Here is a 19,714-nt window from a genome sequence, read left to right on the forward strand (position 1 = left end):
GTGTCAGAAAACCCTCCTGCACACACTGCACAAAAACTGACCCATCTATAGTACTCGAACTATAGTATTTCCAGTCAATATTTGGAAAGTTAAAGTCCCCCATAACAACTACCCTGTTATTCTCGCTCCTGTCGAGAATCATCTTTGCAATCCTTTCCTCTACATCTCTGAAACTATTCGGAGGTCTATAGACAACTCCCAACAGGGTGACCTCTCCTCTACTGTTCCTAACCTCGGCCCATACTACCTCAGTAGACGAGTCCTCAAGCGTCCTTTCTACCGCCGTAATACTTTCCTTGATTAACAATGCCACACCCCCCCCTCTTTTACCATCTTCTCTGTTCTTACAGAAACATCTAAATCCTGGAACCTGCAACAACCATTCCTGTCCCTGCTCTAACCATGTCTCTGAAATCGCCACAACATCGAGATCCCAGGTACCAACCCATGCTGCAAGCTCACCCACCTTATTCCGGATGCTCCTGGCGTTGAAGTAGACATACTTCAAACCAGCGTCCTGCTTGCCGGTGCCCTCTTTCGAACTTTTAACCCTATCCTTCTATACATACTTCTATAATTGTTCTTCACATCCTTCTTCCCATTCTTTGACCTTGGGTAGGGTGCTCTTTCCAATAGCCGGTGCAGACTCGATGGGCTGAATGGCCTCCTTCTACACTGTAAATTCTATGATCTCCTTTTCTTTCGCTTTTCTCAGTCTCTTTTTCTTTCTTTATGAGAAACAAGGAAAAGGGAAATAAAAGTGGAGAGGCTAAGAAAAAGAGCAATAATAATAATCTTTAATTTTGTCACAGGTAGCCTTACATTAACAATGCAATGAAGTTACTGTGGAAAAACAAGGGGGAGAAGTTGTGAACATTAATAGGGCAAGGAGAACAAAAATGGATCAATTGATTTGAAGTGTAGGCCGGCCTTGATCTAACAGAACGGTGAAACATGTTCAAGGGTCTGAATGGCCTATTCCTGTGTCTCATGTGTTATATCTTCTCCGCAGCTACTATTTTGTCTTCCTTTTTCTTTATCATCCATTAGTTTTCTTATCTGCTCCACCTTCAACTTTCTTCATTGTGTCCACCGTCCTTGACCTTTCTTTCTTTAACTTCTCTTGTTTCATTTGTTACTTCCTTACCTCTGTCCCAACACCTCGCCTTCAGTTATTTTTCTCTTCCTTTATCTTTTGTGGTATTTCATTTCATTTTCTTCTTTCTTCCATTCTTACTTTTCTATCTCAACCTCCTTTCCCATGCTTTCCCGTTTATTTTGGCAACAATCTTCCAGCTATGCTTGCTGCGATGTCTGCACAATCTCATGGGAATCTCTGCAGGCGGTTGGGATGGGATTGGGGATGCGGGGGGAAGGGGGGGGGGGGGGGGGGGTGCGCAGTAGCACAGTGGCCCGTTAAAATATCATTGGGAGGTTTAGAGTTACTGACCACAGAAGCAGCAGATGGACATTGGGATGAACCAAGCCATGGTTGTCTCGTTGGGGGATCCTTCAGAGAATTGTAACTGTGAGATTTAAATTAAGAGGCAGACAAATAAACTTCAGCAGACAGACTCCTGGGCATGCTTGTACTGTGACTTCTGTGAGCTCTAACGCCGAAGGCAGTCACAGTGGCTCCTGAGAATTGTACTCTAGGGGAAAGACAGATTTAATACAAGCTTTGCTGGCTTGTTTACTAGTGAAGAATGTGTGTGGCCATTGGGCAGGATATACCTAGCATTGCAGTTGTTCACAGTTCCAGCAAGAGCCTTTAGATTTCTTTTAACCAAATGTATTGCTAGGTTGGACTTGCTTTAATGTATAATTATTATTTTTAGGAATATACAGTAAAGTGGATGAGGAATCTGTATCTCCTAGAATTTTGTCAAAATACTGGCGTGGAAAACTTTAAACATAGAAACTTAGAAAATAGGAGCAGGAGTAGGCCATTCAGCCTTTCGAGCCTGCTCCGCTATTCATTATCTCATTGCTGATCATCCAACTTAGTAACCTGTTCCCGCTTTCCTTTGATATCCTTTGATCTCTGTAGCCCCACAAGCTAAATCTAACTCCTTCTTGAAAAGATTGGCCTCAACTGCTTTCTGTGGTAGCAAATTCCACAGGCCGACCACTCTCTGGGTGAAGTAAATTCTCCTTATCTCTGTCCTAAATGGTCTACCCCGTATCCTCAGACTGTGACCATTGGTTCTGGACACCACCATCATTGGGCACATCCTTCCTGCATCTACCCTTCTAGTCCTGTTAGAATTTTATAGCTTTCTATGAGATGCCTCCTCATTCTTCTAAACTCCAGCAAATATAATCCGAACCCACTCCATCTCTCCTCATACATCAGTCCTGCCATCTCAGGATTCAGTCTGGTGAGCAGAATATCATAGAGAATAAAATGGAATTAGAGGCCATTTCCTTATCTGACACTAATGTGAGAGCACCATCATCATTAGGACTGCAGAGTCTGTGGAGAAGGCCTATCAGAGCAATAAATGTGCATTGCCTATATCCAAAGAACAAATTTTAAATATAATTTTACAGAATATGTTTGCTGAACAGTGAATGTGGAAACTGAGGGTGCGATCTTCTGGGCCCGCTGCACTGGAAAACCAGCTCACCGCGGTGGGTGGGATAAATTTTTGGCAAATCTGCAATTTAGAGCGAGGCAGTAAGCCTCACTGTACTGTGCAGATTCCTGAGGTACCTGAGGCTTTGGGATTCAATCTATTTGCCTCGGGGACCGCCATTTGGTACTGGCCCCCACAAACGGGGACCAGATGGAATAGCTGTGCCAAGGGGATTGAGGCCCCCAACTGCATGCCCTTTGGGCAGGGTGGTGCCCTGGCACAGCTGGTTCCAACTGGGCACCCAGGCAGTGCCAACGTTCCCAGGTGGGACTGCCAGCTGGCATTTTTCACACCCATGCGATGGGGCCGGAGTTGTGGGGGGCTGCGGACCCTCCCATGTTGCTTCCGGGCTGGGAGGAGGTTGGGGATTTTTTTCATGGGCCTCGGGGATTGGGACAGCCATATAAAAATGGCGTCCCAATCGCTCTCTACTATGGGGAGTTCTGGCAAGCAGAGCTCCCCATTGTAAAAAGTGGGGGTGTGTGCGGCTTCGGCCGTGCGATCCCCGTTTAGTCCCCTTATTCAAAGCGAGACGCACTGAATAGCCATGTGTTTCTCAGCACTGCGAGTGCAGGAAACACCAGCTAACCACGCTCGTTCGGGAACTTTGATCCCTTTTGGGACGATCCTAACAATTTGAAAAAAGGCTGAATTTCTTCATTTAGGACAGAAATCAGCAGGTGGGACCAACACTAACCTATCTTCCCACCACTGTTGTCAGGAAACTGGGACTTTATAGTGTCAGGGTCTCACATACCCTAGAGAAAGATCTGCCTTTCTGGGAGGAGAGTAATTGATGGTGGGTGGGAATTACCATGGGAATTCAGAGAAACATGCCATATTCTGGCCTGTATCGGCAGCCATTACTGTGATTGCTGTTTGGTGAGTGGTCTTTAGAAAATGAGAGGATCTTCATCATCAAAGGGGCCAGAGTAAACGGAGAGCTGGGAATCAGGTGGGTTTGTGATATTTCATTGCTGCTCAATAGTTTCTTTGACCAAACATGCATTTTTTTCTGTCAAATATTTCAGCCATGACACACATGTTCCTGCCAGACTGCAACTGGGGAGATCCACAGAACTCCAAACAGCCACCTAACCCCTGGGAAACCTCAGCAAGTCAGAAGGCAAGCTCTTAATGAGTTTCCTCATGACATCGACACCCCTAATTAATAGGATGGGCGATTTCACATTTCTGCTTCCACCCCCCCCCCCCCCCCCCCCCCTCTACAGCCTCTAATATCCCCACCACACTCGTCCCATCCTCAGGAAAGTCAACCGAGGCGGACACTCAGCGAAGCGTGGGAAGGGGGGACTTTGCCCCCGACGATGTCACGGGCGCTGATCTCGTTAATTTTAAAGAAGGACAAGGACCCCCAGCAGTGTGGTTCATACAGGCCCATATCTCTCCTCAACGTGGATGCTAAGGTGCTGGCAAAAATCCTGGCCACCAGGATAGAGGACTGTGTGCCAGGGGTTGTGCATGAGGACCAGACAGGTTTTGTGAAGGGAAGGCAGCTGAACACGAATGTGCGGAGATTGCTGAATGTCATTATGATGCCGGCGATTGAGGGGGAGGCAGAGATAGTGGTGGCACTGGATGCGGAGAAGGCCTTCGATAGAGTGGAGTGGGGGTACCTATGGGAGGTGTTGGGGAGGTTTGGATTTGGTGAAGGGTTCATTAGATGGGTAAGGCTGCTATATGAGGCCCCGATGGCGTGCGTGGCCACGAATAGGAGGAGGTCGGAGTACTTCCGGCTTTTCCGAGGGACCAGGCAGGGTTGCCCCTTGTCCCCCTTGTTGTTTGCACTGGCAATCGAGCCGCTGGCGATGTCATTGAGAGATTCAGAGAGGTGGAGAGGCTTGGTGCGAGGTGGAGAGGAACATAGGGTGTCGTTGTATGCCGACGACCTGTTACTGTATGTGGCGGACCCGGTGGGAGGGATGCCGGGAGTGATGGAGTTACTAGCCGAGTTTGGGACCTTCTCAGGTTATAAATTAAACTTAAGCAAGAGCGAGGGGTTTGTGGTGCACCCTGGAGACCAGGAGGAAGGAATTGGTAGGCTCCCGCTTAGGAGGGCAGGGGAGAGCTTTAGGTACCTGGGGGTGCAAGTGGCCAGGGACTGGGGGACTCTCCACAAGCATAACTTTACCAGACTGGTAGATCAGATGGAGGAGGAGTTCAGGAGGTGGGACATGCTCCATTGTCGTTGGCGGGGAGGGTGCAGTCCGTCAAAATGACAGTGCTTCCGAGGTTCTTGTTCCTTTTTCAGTGCCTGCCCATATTTATCCCCAGGGCCTTCTTTAGGAGAGTGACCGGCAGTATTCTGAGCTTTGTGTGGGCACATGGGACTCCGAGAGTGAGGAGGGTGTTCCTGGAGCGAGGAAGGGATAGAGGCGGGCTGGCGCTGCCCAACCTTCTGGGGTACTATTGGGCAGCCAATGTGTCAATGGTGCGTAAATGGGTGATGGAGGGGGGAGGGGCGGCGTGGAAAAGAATGGAGATGGCGTCATGTAGAGGTACGAGCCTGGGTGCCATGGTAACGGCACCGTTGCCGCTCTCCCCCAAGAGGGTTACCACGAGCCCGGTGGTGGCGGCGACCCTAAGAATCTGGGGACAGTGGAGACGGCATCGGGGGGAAACAGGAGGCTCGATGGAGGCTCCACTGGGTGGCAACCATCGGTTCATCCCGGGGAACACGGATGGGGGATTCAGGGGATGGCAAAGGGCGGGCATCAGCAAATTGAGGGACCTGTTTATTGGCGGGAGGTTTGCGGGCCTGGGGGAACTCGAAGATAAATTTGGCCTTCCCCAGGGGAACATGTTCAGATACCTGCAGGTAAAGGCGTTTGCTAGGCGACAGGTAGAGGGATTCCCTTTGCTGCCCTCGCAGGGGACGATGGACAGAGTGCTTTCGGGGGTGTGGGTAGGAGAGGGGAAGGTGTCTGACATCTATAAGGTAATGCAGGAGGTGGAGGAGTCGTCAGTGGAGGAGCTGAAGGCTAAATGGGAGGAGGAACTCGGGGAGCAGATAGAGGACGGGACTTGGGCGGAGGCCTTGGAGAGAGTCAACTCTTCCTCCTCATGTGCGAGTCTTAGTCTCATCCAATTTAAGGTGCTGCACCGGGCCCACATGTCCGGGACTAGGATGAGTAGGTTCTTCGGGGGTGAGGACAGGTGCACCAGATGTTCGGGGAGTCCTGCGAACCACGCCCATATGTTCTGGGCATGCCCAGCACTGGAAGAATTCTGGAAGGGGGTGGCGGGGACGGTGTCGAAGGTGGTTGGATCCAGGGTCAAGCCAGGGTGGGGACTCGCGATTTTTGGGGTTGGGGTGGAGCCGGGAGTGCAGGAGGCGAAAGAGGCCGGGGTCCTGGCCTTTGCGTCCCTAGTAGCCCGTCGAAGGATTCTGCTACAGTGGAAGGATGCGAGGCCCCCAAGCGTGGAGACCTGGATCAGTGACATGGCGGGATTTATAAAATTGGAAAAGGTCAAATTTGCCCTGAGAGGATCAACACAAGGGTTCTATAAACGGTGGCAGCCTTTTCTGGACTTCCTGGCTCAGAGATAGGTAACTGGGTCAATAGCAGCAGCAACCCGGGGGGGGGGGGGGGGGGGTGCATTATTGTAGTGTTTATTCTGTAACTTTATAGTGTGTTAATTTGCGTTGTTGTTAAAATGCTGGGTTGTTCATGGGGATGGGGCGGATGTATATGATTGTTAATATTATTGTTATTTTTGGTATTTTACTAAGGTGCGTTATTGTTGTATAAAATCAAAATTTCTCAATAAAAATTATTTTAAAAAAAAAGGAAAGTCAACCGAGTTGGAACGGAGACACCGGGTTTCTATTACCATTTTCATTTTGCCGTCCTGCTTCCATCACCTTACTCAGGAGATTCAGATTGGTGCAGTTCTGATCTCCGACCAGCAGATGGAGCCTCTGTCTTCCTAAGATATTATTGGTGCTAATCTGAAAATCTGTCCCCATAGATATCGCAAATAATTGAAGAATCAAACTAAAACACAGGCTCAACAGTATTGACAGACTCGTATACCTGATAGGCATTTTACCATAAAGATATAAACTGGTTGGTTTGAAGGCAAGTGAAAAAGAAAATTGTTCAGTTAAATACTTTCCCACACTGGAATTGTCTAATTGCGACTGCTACTGCTGTATACAAATGTGCTGTAGAATTCTCTAAGATGATTCCAAGAAGAATGTATTGTATTTTAAAGGATTTAATATAATACCATCGGACTATCAAAAATTTCATGGAGTTTTTAATAAAGCAGTTGTGTAAGATAGACACAGGATGACTTTTCCAATTTTCCCAATTAATTCTATGAACTAGAGGGTATTAAATTGTACTGGTTCAATCAATGCTCTATATCTTCCTTCACTACAGACAACTAGCAGAGATTAGCATTAGGAATGTGCACTATTTTAGTACGTGACTGACATCAAAACCAGTATCCAGAGATTATCATCTAAAACTTCGATTAAGCCTGGTAGCTTGGAAATCATAATCTATGATTACCCCATGCCCTGCTAAGATGCTGTTATGGCACACAAACTTCATGCTGCCTGATCATCACCATGGTTCGGACATGCAACCCGGCATGCAATGCGCTGTTGACCTGTTAACAGCTAGCATGGATTCTAACTATCCATGCACCACTTAACGGCAACCTGCTCCTCTTAAAGGGGAGATACATTTATTCTGCAACAACTTTCAGAACATCTTGTTAATTACACTGAGGGAAGAAAGCAGCCTACCGATGAAGCAACCGACTAGAGAAAGGACTCCCTCCAGGTTCCCTGATGTAATGCTGGAGATCAAAAGGAGACAAGAGATTTCCTCCTTCTCTAGGGAGCCAGGGAACTTTCAGGGTATACCCTGAAAAATGAATAGGTGGTCAGGGAGGTAATATCAAGGAGTCTGATCCTGAGAATCTGGCTGCAATTCCACAAAAAACTTCAATGACCTCACATGGGTGATCAAGGTGTAATTTGCAATGATGCCTCCTATTTACCAACATCAGCTCAGTGCACTATAGCCCTATCACTCAATATCAGTAATCTCTGGACTCATCCCTAATATTCAGATACTCCACCTCACTCGCTCACACTTATCACTGTTACTAGCTGCAAACCCACACCTTGAAGCTTCCAAACATTTCCAGCTGTTCAGCTATGCCAGCCAACTCCTGGCTCACCATGGTGGCTCACATATGGTAGGAATGGCTGACTGGTGCAGGATGAAAGCACTGTGGCTTCAGTCAGGATATCGGATATTGATCGACCTGATTCTCTGTGTATGGTCACACCACAGCCTAAAGCAATGGTACTCTTTGTGGTGAAGGTGCTTCTCCTCATGAATATGTGGTATCTATAGAGCCACATGTGAGTAATTAATTGATGGCTCTCTGCCCCATTGAGAACCATGAAACCCTGACAAAGCCATGTGTCCACTCCTCCTGCTTCTCTCTTGTTAGGAAGAAGACAATGAAGTCTTCTGTCCTTGCATGCAGGGCCTTTGTTACCTCCATGATGCAGCAATTAATGACAAACTGTCTCTGTGGCTGGCTGCTACCTAGCAGGATCCACTTGTGTAGAAATTGTGGGCCACAGCAATCTTGATGACCGCTGTGAGTGGCACCATTGCCCTGCAATGTAGTTGTAGGATCCGGTGGACACATTCAGTAACCACCTTCTTAACAAACTGTAGGTACCTCAGACACTACATTTGACTGACGTGAAAGTAGAAGAAGAACTGCCTGAAAACCCTTCATAGGTAGGCCCTTCGATTGAGAGAGCGTTATCTTTGTCCTTCCGTGTACAGCTTCCCTTCTGTCTTGTCTGTTCTCCACACCCCTGCATATTTGCAGGGAACTGCAACTGTCACTCCCAGCAGTGAAAACAGGCCTCCTGCTGATGGTAGACAGTCGTCTGCTCTCCTTGCCGAAGTCCAGCATCCTTGCTGCTGACACCAACACCTTTCCAGAGCTCAGTCCTCTGCTCTCCTTGTCGAGGTCAAGCATCATTGCTGCTGACACCAACACCTTTCCAGAGCTGCTCTGGCAACACCGAACATTCACTCTTCAGCATCAAAAGAAAGCCAACTTTTCTCCTGTGAACCTATCTCCTGTGCACCTGTTGCCCTAGATTTCAAATTACCTTCATTTACTGCAGTCACTGTTCGGGGAAAAAAAATTAATAACTGCAGAATTCAGCTCTGCAGCACTGGTGATGCAAGGGGCTGTGATATGATGTACATCTATCTTTAAGGAGGCGTATTATTGTGATCCCAGACCTGACCCCAACAAGGGGCTAGGATACTGGATTCAAACCGCAATATTTTAATTTATTTGCAAGACTGTGCAGTAGGAATGATTCTCTCCAGGAAGAAATTGGGCTTTGATATTTTTTTTTAAATAAAACTTTATCATAGATGCAAAATTAAACCTTTTAACCTCACACTCAAAACGAATGGCTAACAATTAATTACCCCTTAAACACTACTACTCAATTTTCCATTCAACAAGGAAAGAAACATAAGAGGCGGGATTCTCCAACCCCCCCCCCCCCCCCCCCCCCCCCCCGCCGGGTCAAAGAATCGCCCCGGGCCGGTGTCAATCCCGCCCCCGCCGTGTCCCGAATTCTCCGGCACCCGAGATTCAGCGGGGGCGGGAATCGCGCTGCGCTGGTCGGCGGGCCCCCCTCGGCGATTCTCCGGCCTGCGATGGGCCGATGTCCCGCCGCTGACAAGCCTCTCCCGCCGGCATGGATTAAACCACCTACCGTACCACCGGGATTGGCGGCACGGGCAGGCGCTGGGGTCCTGGGGGGGCACGGGGCGATCTGACCCCGGGGAGTGCCCCCACGGTGGCCTGGTCCACGATCGGGGCCCACCGATCGGCGGGCGAGCGTGTGCCGTGGGGGCACTCTTCTTCTTCCACCTTCACCATGGCAGAGGAGGAAGAGACCCCCTCCCCTGCGCATGCGCCGGGATGACGTCAGCAGCCGCTTACGCTCCGGTGCATTCACGGACTTACGCGGCGAAGTCCTTTCGGCCCCAGCTGGCATGGCGCCAAAGGCCGTTTACGCCAGCCGGCGGAGCGGGAATCACTCCGGCGCAGGCCTAGCCCCTTAATGTGAGGGCTTGGCCCTTAAAGGTGCGGAGACTTCCGCACCTTTAGGGCGGCCCGACACCATAGTGGTTCACGCCACTCCAACACGCTGGGAACTCCTGCCCCACCAGGTAGGGGAGAATCCCGGCCAAGCTAACTGTCAGAGAATTGTGCACTCAGTGTGAGACGGATCAGAATTCAGCTCCTCTCCAAAGCTTGCTCCAGAAAACCTGCTTCTCTGAAGCTTTTCAAAATGTCTCTCTCTGCATTCCTTGGCTCCATCAGCAAAGACCTCGTCTCCCCAAGCTGAAAAACAAATTATTTCTGCAAACGGCAAAGCACATTAATTCCCGAGGGACTTTCCCAGTCAAACCACAGTCCATTACTACAGACTGAAAAACATATTCCATTGTTAATTTCACCATCTGACTCCTAAAAGCACCCAGGTCCTGCAATGCAGAATTATTTTTCCAAAAAACATGACCACTGCAGTCAAACACACTCTAGCTCCAAGCTCTTAACCCTTAAATAGCCCAATACTTAGAATCCAATATTCCTAAAGTCTTCCAGTTGACACAGTATCTTAAACCTACGTCAATCATGACTACCCAAGACAGGATGTGATGTGGTCCACTGACTGTACTCAGAATACAGCAGCAATTGTTGCAGCCAGATGTGTCCACGCCGTCTCCCAGTTTAACCACGTATATATCTTCTAATTAAGAACCCACATTAATGTTTTACAAATCCTTATAGAATGATTAGTAGGTCTATGTTGAATAGAAAAATGTAGCAAGGTGGCAGAGTGGTTTTTGAAGATTTGACTGAGATGTATACAAGCTTCAACCCTTTCACTTATAACAAAAGAGCTGGTGTGGAAGTGAGACAACTATCAAGTTCTAACTTACAGTGTGTAAGTTATTCTGCAGCAGTGTAGGGATCCTACACATATACCTTCATTTTGGGGTATTGCACCTTGCTCCAGCCAGCAGGCACCAGTTCCCAGTAATATTGTTCAAATTTTGAAGTGCTTAATTGGAATAAGTCTAAATAATTTTGTGCAGGAACCAAAATTAAATAGCCAACTCCGGAGGATCTGCCTCTAAGCAGAACTCCACAAGGAGAGGAATCTGTTACTGTTGCTTATTACCCCTTCAAGAGGTCAGGTGGGCGGGCAGTGATTTAACTTTGGACACTAGACTGGAAAGAATAGTCCATCAAGTAACAGCTTTGAACAACTTCTAACAGCCAGAAGACAATTGCAATTATTTTTTTTCTTTCAATATTCCCCTTGAAGCCTTCAGTTCATATTTGTGCCAAAAATCACTGTTTTGTGGGCAGTGCTTCAATGAGCAGAGGAAAGCAGAAACAGCACAACAGTGCCACCCCTGTCAAGGCAATTAGGAAGCTGTGGTCGGCAGAGGTAGAGGTAGCAATGCAGGAAACCACAGAAACAAACGACTCGATTCTCTGGAAAGATTTTGAAGCACTGTAGTGAGTGGGAAATGCCGCGAGCTTCCCGGCGCTGGGCCCAGTAAGGCCGGCAACGCTATTAATTGGTCCACTTAACGAGGTCTCACGGGCATCTTGGTGCAAATGAAGGCTCGCCAGCTGAATCAGCGGCACCACGCTCGCCAGTCCCCCGCTAACAAGGTCGAGCAGCACTTGCTCAGCCAACCCCAGCCAACTCGCACTGTAGGGATTCTATGATAAGATCTGTGAAATGTGTAGCCAAGCTACAGTGTCAGATGATGAGACTGGCCACACCATCAACACACAAAGTGGGCATACATTCTACACAGTGAACATCAAAAAATGTATTGGCACAGTGGTACCAACAGTAGCATGTACCACTATCCATATTATAAACTCACAGATACAGGGTCAGCACAAATTGTATTCAAAACTGGATACTGATGGAAGTGCAAACATTGAATTTCACACACTAGAAGTTCAGTCAACGACTGTCAAACTCACTCTGTACAATAACTCAGAGATCACATCCCTGTGATCCATCACACTCAAGTACAACATCCAATTGATGGCATGTGGAATGAGCAGAAATTATCAGCATAGGTCCAAATGCAAAATTGTATCAAGTACAAACACCAAATGTTAGTGCATCAAAGCAGATGCCAAATCAGAATGATGCCACAACCGGCAACACTGAGTAATCCTATTGCAAACAGAGCAGTCTAAGATGCAACTCAAACACAACACCTCTACCAGCATTCTGAAAGCACATAGCAGCCTCCAACCAATATCACAGTAACTAAGACTATATGGAAAAGCAAACAGCCGATACGTTTCAAATGCTTATAAATTTACAGCTTTGCATAAGGATGAGTTCATACAAAATGCTATTTTCTTTTGTTACCAGGTAAATATTTGATTCTAGGAGGGCAAACCTCATGTTTAGAAAAAAAGGGGGCTGTTGTGATGTACCTTTAAGGGAGCCATATCTTAGACTGCTATCAATCACTGCAACCAAGACAGCGGTAGTCTCCTGTCCCTGTACTCAGAGTACAGCAGTTGTAGTCAAGGCCACACTCTCCCAGTTGCCAGAAGAAAAATCCACATGTGGCTAAAGGACTTCACCAGAACATGTAGAAGTAGATTGTGTTGCCCCATCAACTGGAAGCCCCATTGACCAGCTGGCGTAACAGAGGCTACCGCCTGCATGCTGAACCAGAAATCTGGCACGGCAGGGCGGAGAATCCAGCCCAAGAAGTCCAGATTTCTGAATACGTTTATCATCCCTTTTTGGCAGGTTCTGTTTCAACCACCTACCATTTGACATTACCTCGACACCCGAGATTTTTAAATGCACAATGTCAACCATCTTACAAGGTGTGGGAGTGTGTCATCTGCCACATGCATGGTGTTTTGGTCCATGGTACAACCTTTGAAAAACACGACAGGAGGTTCACAACATTCCCAGAATGCTTGCAAGAAGCAGGTATGAAACTAAATGAGAAATGTAAATTCTCTGTCGCCTATTTGGATTTTGCGACACATTGTGAGCAGCAAAGGCATCACGGTGGACCCACAAAAAACAAAAGCAATCAGTGAATTCCCAATCTCATCATCTATTCCAGATCTCCAAAGATTCCTGGTATGGTGAACCAATTGGCAAAATTTCTCCACACCGGGCCCCTGTGGCACCTTCTAAAGAAGGGCCAAACGTGATGTTGGGATGCACACCAGGAGCAAGCATTTAGCCGCATCAAAGACATGCTGCTCTCTCCAAATACCATGGTTCCTGGTGCAGCATCTCCTACTGTAGGCGGAAGCCTGTCTTTGCTGTAGGATTGTCCTCGGTCCTAAAACTTCCAGTAGTGCTTGACTGTTAACCCGGGGAGTAATTTCTTCAGCAGCACTGGGAACTGAGTGCAAAGTTTCCTGCACATCAGGAGCTCTGATGGGGTGAATCCGCATTGCAGTGGGATGGATCAATATGTTAAAAAAAACATTGGGAAGTCTTAATTTTTCTCGAAAGGATTTTAATGAAGCGGACACCTCTTCCTGCCTCACTGATGGCAAATTGAATGAAGCTTTCACTTGCGTAATGCAGCCCCCTTTTGACCTCCTGGACTAAAGCCTCTGACACCACATTAGAGAACCTGGAAGCCCTCTCTCTGGCCTGTTGTTCCATTGGTTCCCTTATTCCTTCCTTAAAGCCTTCCATTAACGGTCTCACCAGCTGCTAAACCCCGAATGAACCTGCAGTCTGCCTTAAATAAGTGTGGCTAAATGGAACCCGTGCTATCCCTGCACAGACCAGGGCCCTCTGCTGAACATGAAGTTTGCATGCTACCTGCCTCAACTTGACATGTTGCAGGTTAATCATGCATTGCAGCCTCTATGTCCACTGATAGGCAGAATCAAATCTTCAACTCTATGTGTCATTATTAAAAAAGGGAACTCAACATAATATTTTGTCAATTGCCTATAGGTATATCTTTGATAAGTTGGAATATCTATCGCCCTTATACCTCTACCAAATCTATGTGGTACATTCTGTAGGATTTCAGCAGAATTAGAAACAGCTTGTCGAGATCCTTGCCCTGACTGATGACATACTTTTCGCCTATTCCCTTTGGGTTACAGAGCTCCTGAGGGCCTCGACGAAGATTCTTCCGCCAGCCCACGCCCTCGAGTAGACTTAAGTATCGGGAGACGTGGCAGCATATGGTCATGGTTCAGGTCTGCGGGTTGGGGGATGTGGGTGAGAAATAGGAGAACTTTGAATGGAATTCCCACTTCTCCTTTTGCCAGATCAGTGGTATCACTCCTACCACTCTGCTACAGGCAGGCTTGGTGAAGATAAGTGACACTTAGGGCCATAACTTCCAACCAGTGTTGGAAAGAAATGGCCCACAGGAATTAACACATACTTTCCTGCCCTTGAAAATTGCAAGGGCAATTCCAATTGTCAGAGCTGCTTGGGACCTGCATCAAAAGGTTCCTCGCAGGCCCCAGAACAGTCCAGCTCCGTCAGATTCAAGGAGGCAATGCACCTTTCTGCACCAATGTAGCTTTCTGTTGCCCCCTAAGATTTCCCAGTCCTCTAGTCTCCCACTAATCTTTGCCAGTTTGTATGCTTTTTCCTTCAATTTGATACTCTCCCTTATTCCCTTAGATATCCACGGTTGATTTTTCCTCTTTCTACCGTCCTTCCTTTTTGTTGGTATAAATCTTTGCTGAGCACTGTGAAAAATCGCTTGGAAGGTTCTCCACTGTTCCTTAACTGTTTCACCATAAAGTCTTTGCTCCCAGTTTATCTTAACTAGTTCTTCTCTCATCCCATTATAATCTCCTTTGTTTAAGCACAAAACACTAGTGTTTGATTTTACCTTCTCGCCCTCCATCTGTATTTTAAATTCCACCATATTGTGATCGCTATTTCTGAGAGGATCCCTAACTATGAGATCATTAATCAATTCTGTCTCATTACACCAGATCTAGGACCACTTGTTCCCTCGTAGGTTCCATTACATACTGTTCTAGGAAACTATTGCGGATACATTCTATAAACTCTTCCTCAAGGCTGTCTTGACCGACCTGGTTAAACCAATCGACGTGTAGATTAAAATCCCCCATGATAACTGCTGTACCATTACTGCATGCATCAGTTATTTCTTTGTTTATTGCCTGCCCCACCATACTATTTGGTGGCCTATAGACTACTCCTATCAGTGACTTTTTTGCCTTACCATTCCTGATTTCCACCCAGATGGATTCAACCTTATCCTCCATAGCATCGATGTCATCCCTTACTATTGCTCGGATGTCATCCTTAAATAACAGAGCTACACCACCTCCTTTACCATCCACTCTGTTCTTCCGAATAGTTTGGTACCCTCGGTCGTGACCATCCTTTAACCATGTTTCAGTAATGCCCACAAAATCATAGTCATTCAGAACCATCTGAAGCTTGTGATTTAAGTTGCATTTTTGAATGGTTCCCAGCACAGAACAATTTTCGAAAGGAAGTTTTCGCTTCTGGGCAATTGGTCTGAAATTCCTTACCTGTGAAATTCCAAGAGGGATTCCCCAGCACATTTTTTGTGTACTCCCAAATCCCATGCTGGGGAACTCAGGAGTTACAGCCCATTTTAAGGTTGAAGATAAAGTATCTATCATCTTGTTTCTAATGGAAAAGTTTGCATATAAAATCTGCATGGTTGTGCACTTATTTGAAAGCCTTGCTTAAAATCCAAGGTGGTGGACTCTTTGTCCATAGCAGGCTTTCTCTCAATTCTCTGCACCACCAATCCACCAGTGATCGAGTTCACTCCTTCACTCTCTCCATTACCTTGGAAACTGTGAGTGGCATTTTTAGCGGTGTGTGGGGAAGTTGCTGATGCACCTCTAACATTCTACTTCTCAACAACAACCCTCACGGTTCAGGTTTTGTGTGAAGCTGAGTAAAGTTTAGTGAGTTTTGAAACCTCAGACAGAGGCCCTCTACAACTATCTCTGCCACTTGTGTCAGCTTGTGCTCACTTCCAAGCTGAAAGCCCAAGCTACTGTTTGTTAAAGTGTGAGTATTTGAGCTGATGCATGCTGTGGGTTCTAAGACAGAATGAAGTCCTCCGAGGAAGCATCCTCATCCATGGTCAGGAACACTTGCCGTTGATGTTGAGGCCCTGATAGACAAAAGAGAGGAAGGTGAATTATTTGTGGAAAATTGGCAAACTTAACCGTCACTGATGTGTTATGTACTCTGGGATAACACCGGCTGCAACTGGATGCATTTTTGACCAAACGATACTCCAGACCTTGAAGTTAGTTGAATCTGATTTATTGAACCACTAGCACAGTTAGCACAGTTCTCTATGAGTTCGACTCTCTGCTAACCCAAGTGTGGTTACTCTGTCTGACTGAACCAGACTAGCTCTTATCCACGTGCTGGAGGTGTAATACTGTAAATACACCCTGACTCACTCTGTAGATGTTAATCAGTGGAAAGAGTTGGAGTGTGAGTGCTTCATGCCTTTTATAGTGAGATGCCACCCCTGAATGTCCTACCTGCTCATTGGTCATGTCCTATTCTCTGTGTTCATTAGCTGCCTGTCTGTATATCATTATGTGCATGTTTGCATATCATGACATCTCCCTTTTTTTGTATGTTCTGCTGGCCCGTGGAAATATATATACAAATGGTAGCCGAGACTAGCCCATTTACAAACAGTGGCATATGTGAACATATTTACATGTGAAGACAGGTGTCTAAAGTGAGAAAACAGAACATAACAAACAACACAAGTGTTTATAAGTCCAGTCTTTGTGGCTTGCGTCTGATCCTTGTTGACCACTGGCAAGGTACGGGATGGAAGCCTGACTGGTGGCCTCGTAGTGTGAGGTACCAGGAGGTGGCAAAACAATGGACGGAAATGGAGAAGAAAGCGGTTGCGGGCAGGCAACCTTGCGTAGTGCCCATCTATTCCGACGCACAACAGAACCATCAGCCATACGGACAACATATGAGCGGCGCGCAGCCTGTCGAACAACAACAGCTAGAGCAGACCAGCCACCATCTGGTATTTTGATCCTGACAGTTTCCGATGGGGATAACATGGGCAAATCAGTGGCATGAGCATTGTAGCCCTGCTTTTGCTGGTTTTGGAGCTGCTGCACCGTCTGCAGCATTGGGAGGCAATCCGGGTTGGGCAAGTGTAAGACTGGGAGCATCGTCCGCAGGTCCCTATTCATTAGGAGCTTAGCCGGACATGCCAGTGGACACTGGGGTCACCCTGTACTCAAGCAGCGCGAGGTAGATATTAGAAGCAGAATCCACCGCCTTGCAGATGAGCTACTTCACAATGTGTACCCCTTTTTCACCTTCCCATTGGTTTGCGGATAGTGTGGGCTAGAAGTGACATGTTTGAATTGGTACGACTTGGCAAATATAGACCACTCGTGGCTGCTGAAGCAAGAGCCATTGTCACTCATGACAGTGAGTGGGATACCATGCCTGGAGAACGGTCCGAGAAGTGAGGTCTGAGAGCTTCACGACTTCAGCGTAATTGGAGAAATAGTCAATGATCAACACATAGTCACGAACATTCGCACAAAAGAGGTTCGATGCCAACTTTGGACCACGGGGAGGTCTCAATCTCATGCTGCTGGAGCGTCTCCTTGCTCTGCGCTGGCTGGTAGCATTGACAGGTCGCACAGTTGAGGACCATGTTCGAGATATCCTGGCTAATACCGGGCCAGTAGGCAGCCTGCCTGGCTCTGCGTCTGCACTGCTCGACGCCTAGGTGTCCCTCATAGATTTGGCGAAGAACCAAGCTTGGAGACTGAGTGGAATAACAATCCGGTCCAGCTTGAGGAGGATACCATCCATCACCGTCAGGTCGTCCTTTACATTATAAAATTGAGGGCACTGCCCTTTCTGCCAGCCATTGGCGAGGTGGCGCATGACTTACTGCAAAAGGGGGTCTTTGGCTGTCTCCTCGTGGATACGAAGCACCTTCTCATCAGTCGCCGGGAGGGTGCAAGCACACAGCTGCACCTGTGATTCAATCTGCCGGATTACTTCCAGCTGTTCACTAGGCAATGTGATGGAGCGGGACAATGCATCAGCGATGATGAGCTCCTTGCCAGGTGTGTACACTGAGTTAAAGTCGTACAGTCTGAGTTTGAGGAGGATGCGCTGAACCGAGGCACCATGTTGTTCAGGTCCTTGTGGATAATGTGGACCAGAGGCCGATGATCCGTCTCGACAGTGAATGTCGGCAGTCCGTAGACATAGTCGCGAAACTTGAGAATTCCAATGAGAAGGCCCAGGCATTCCTTCTCGATCTGCGCATAACGTGTTTCGGTGGGCGTCATGGCCCTCGATGCGTAGGCTACCGGTGCCCAGGATGAAGTGCCATCGCGTTGAAGCAGCAACGCACCGATGCCATCCTGGCTCGCATCTGTGGATATCTTGGTCTCCATGTCAGGGTCGAAAAATGCCAAGACGGGTGCAGTGGTGAGCTTGGCTTTCAGCTCCAGCCACTCTGCCTGATGTGCTGCCTGCCACTCAAAGGCAGTGGAATTTTACCAGGTTTTGTAGGGTCGTGGTGTGGGAGGCCAGGTTCGGGATGAACTTGTCCAGAAAGTTGACCATGCCCAGTAAACGCAACACCGCTTTCTTGTCCTCAGGTACCTTCATAGCTTCAATGGCCTTGATCTTGTCTGTGTCCGGGCGCACGCCCTGCTAAGCGGTCTGGTCACCTGGGAACTTGAATATCGACATGCCAAAGCAACACTTGGACCTGTTCATCTTCAGGCCATTGGCATGGACGCGGCAAAATACCTGCTGGAGAGGGGAAACATGCTCTTCAGGGATCGTGGACTATACGATGATGTTGTCCACGTACACATGAACCCCTTCAATGCCCTCCATCATCTGCTCCATGATGCGATGAAAGATCTCCGATGCCGAGACAATGCCAAACGGCATGCGATTATAGCAGTATCTGCCAAACGGTGTGTTGAAGGTGCAGAGCCTTCTGCTGGACTCATCCAGCTGGATCTGCCAGAATCTAACTTGGAAAAAAAACGTGCATATGCCATCTCACTGGTGAGTTCCTCCCACTTCGGGATGGGGTAGTGTTCACGCATTATATTCTTATTGAGATCCTTGGGATCCATGCAGATGCGTAGGTCTCCAGACGGCTTCCTGACACATACCATCGAGCTGACCCAGTCAGTCGGTTCGGTTACCTTGGAAATGATGCCCTGTTGCTGAAGATCCTTGAGCTGTGCCTTCAGGCGCTCCCTCAGCGGAGCCGGGACCCAGCGTAGTGCATGGACCACTGGCTTGGCATCAGGTCGTAGCAGAATCTTGTATCGCTATGGCAGCGTGCCCATCCCGTCAAACACATCCGGATACTGAGCGAGGATGTCGTCAATGCCGGCCTGAAGATCCTCATTGGGGGATGTGGTCATGTAAACCCGCTGCACGAGGTTCAACTGCTTGCAGGCATGCGCGCCAAGTAGGGATGCCCTGTCTGGATTGGCAATCTCAAAACATAACCGAGCATGGGTACTCCGGTTAGAGATGAGTAGATGGCAGGATCCTAGTGCTGTGATGGCATTCCCTTTTTTGTCCAGGAGCCTGCATGCTGCTGGAAGGACCTTGGGGGGTTTCTGGATGTGTCTGAATTCTGCCTGTGAGAGGAGGTTGGCAGAAGCACCTGTGTCCAGCTTAAACTGGATGGAGCAGTGGTTTACCTGCATCACCGCACGCCATTCGTCCACAGAATCCACAGCGAGGATGGATTGAATTTGTGATGAGTTGGATGTGGCATATTCACATTTGGTAATGATGCCCACACAGTAGGCGGAGTCCAGGCTTTCTTCCTCTGGATCCATTGTGTTGCCAGGATCAGAATCCTATAATCGTTGTTGCACACTCTGAACGCGCCGTCGTCGGAATTGGG

This window comes from Scyliorhinus canicula, chromosome 2, assembly GCF_902713615.1.
Source record: "Scyliorhinus canicula chromosome 2, sScyCan1.1, whole genome shotgun sequence".
Classification (NCBI taxonomy): Eukaryota; Metazoa; Chordata; class Chondrichthyes; order Carcharhiniformes; family Scyliorhinidae; genus Scyliorhinus; species Scyliorhinus canicula.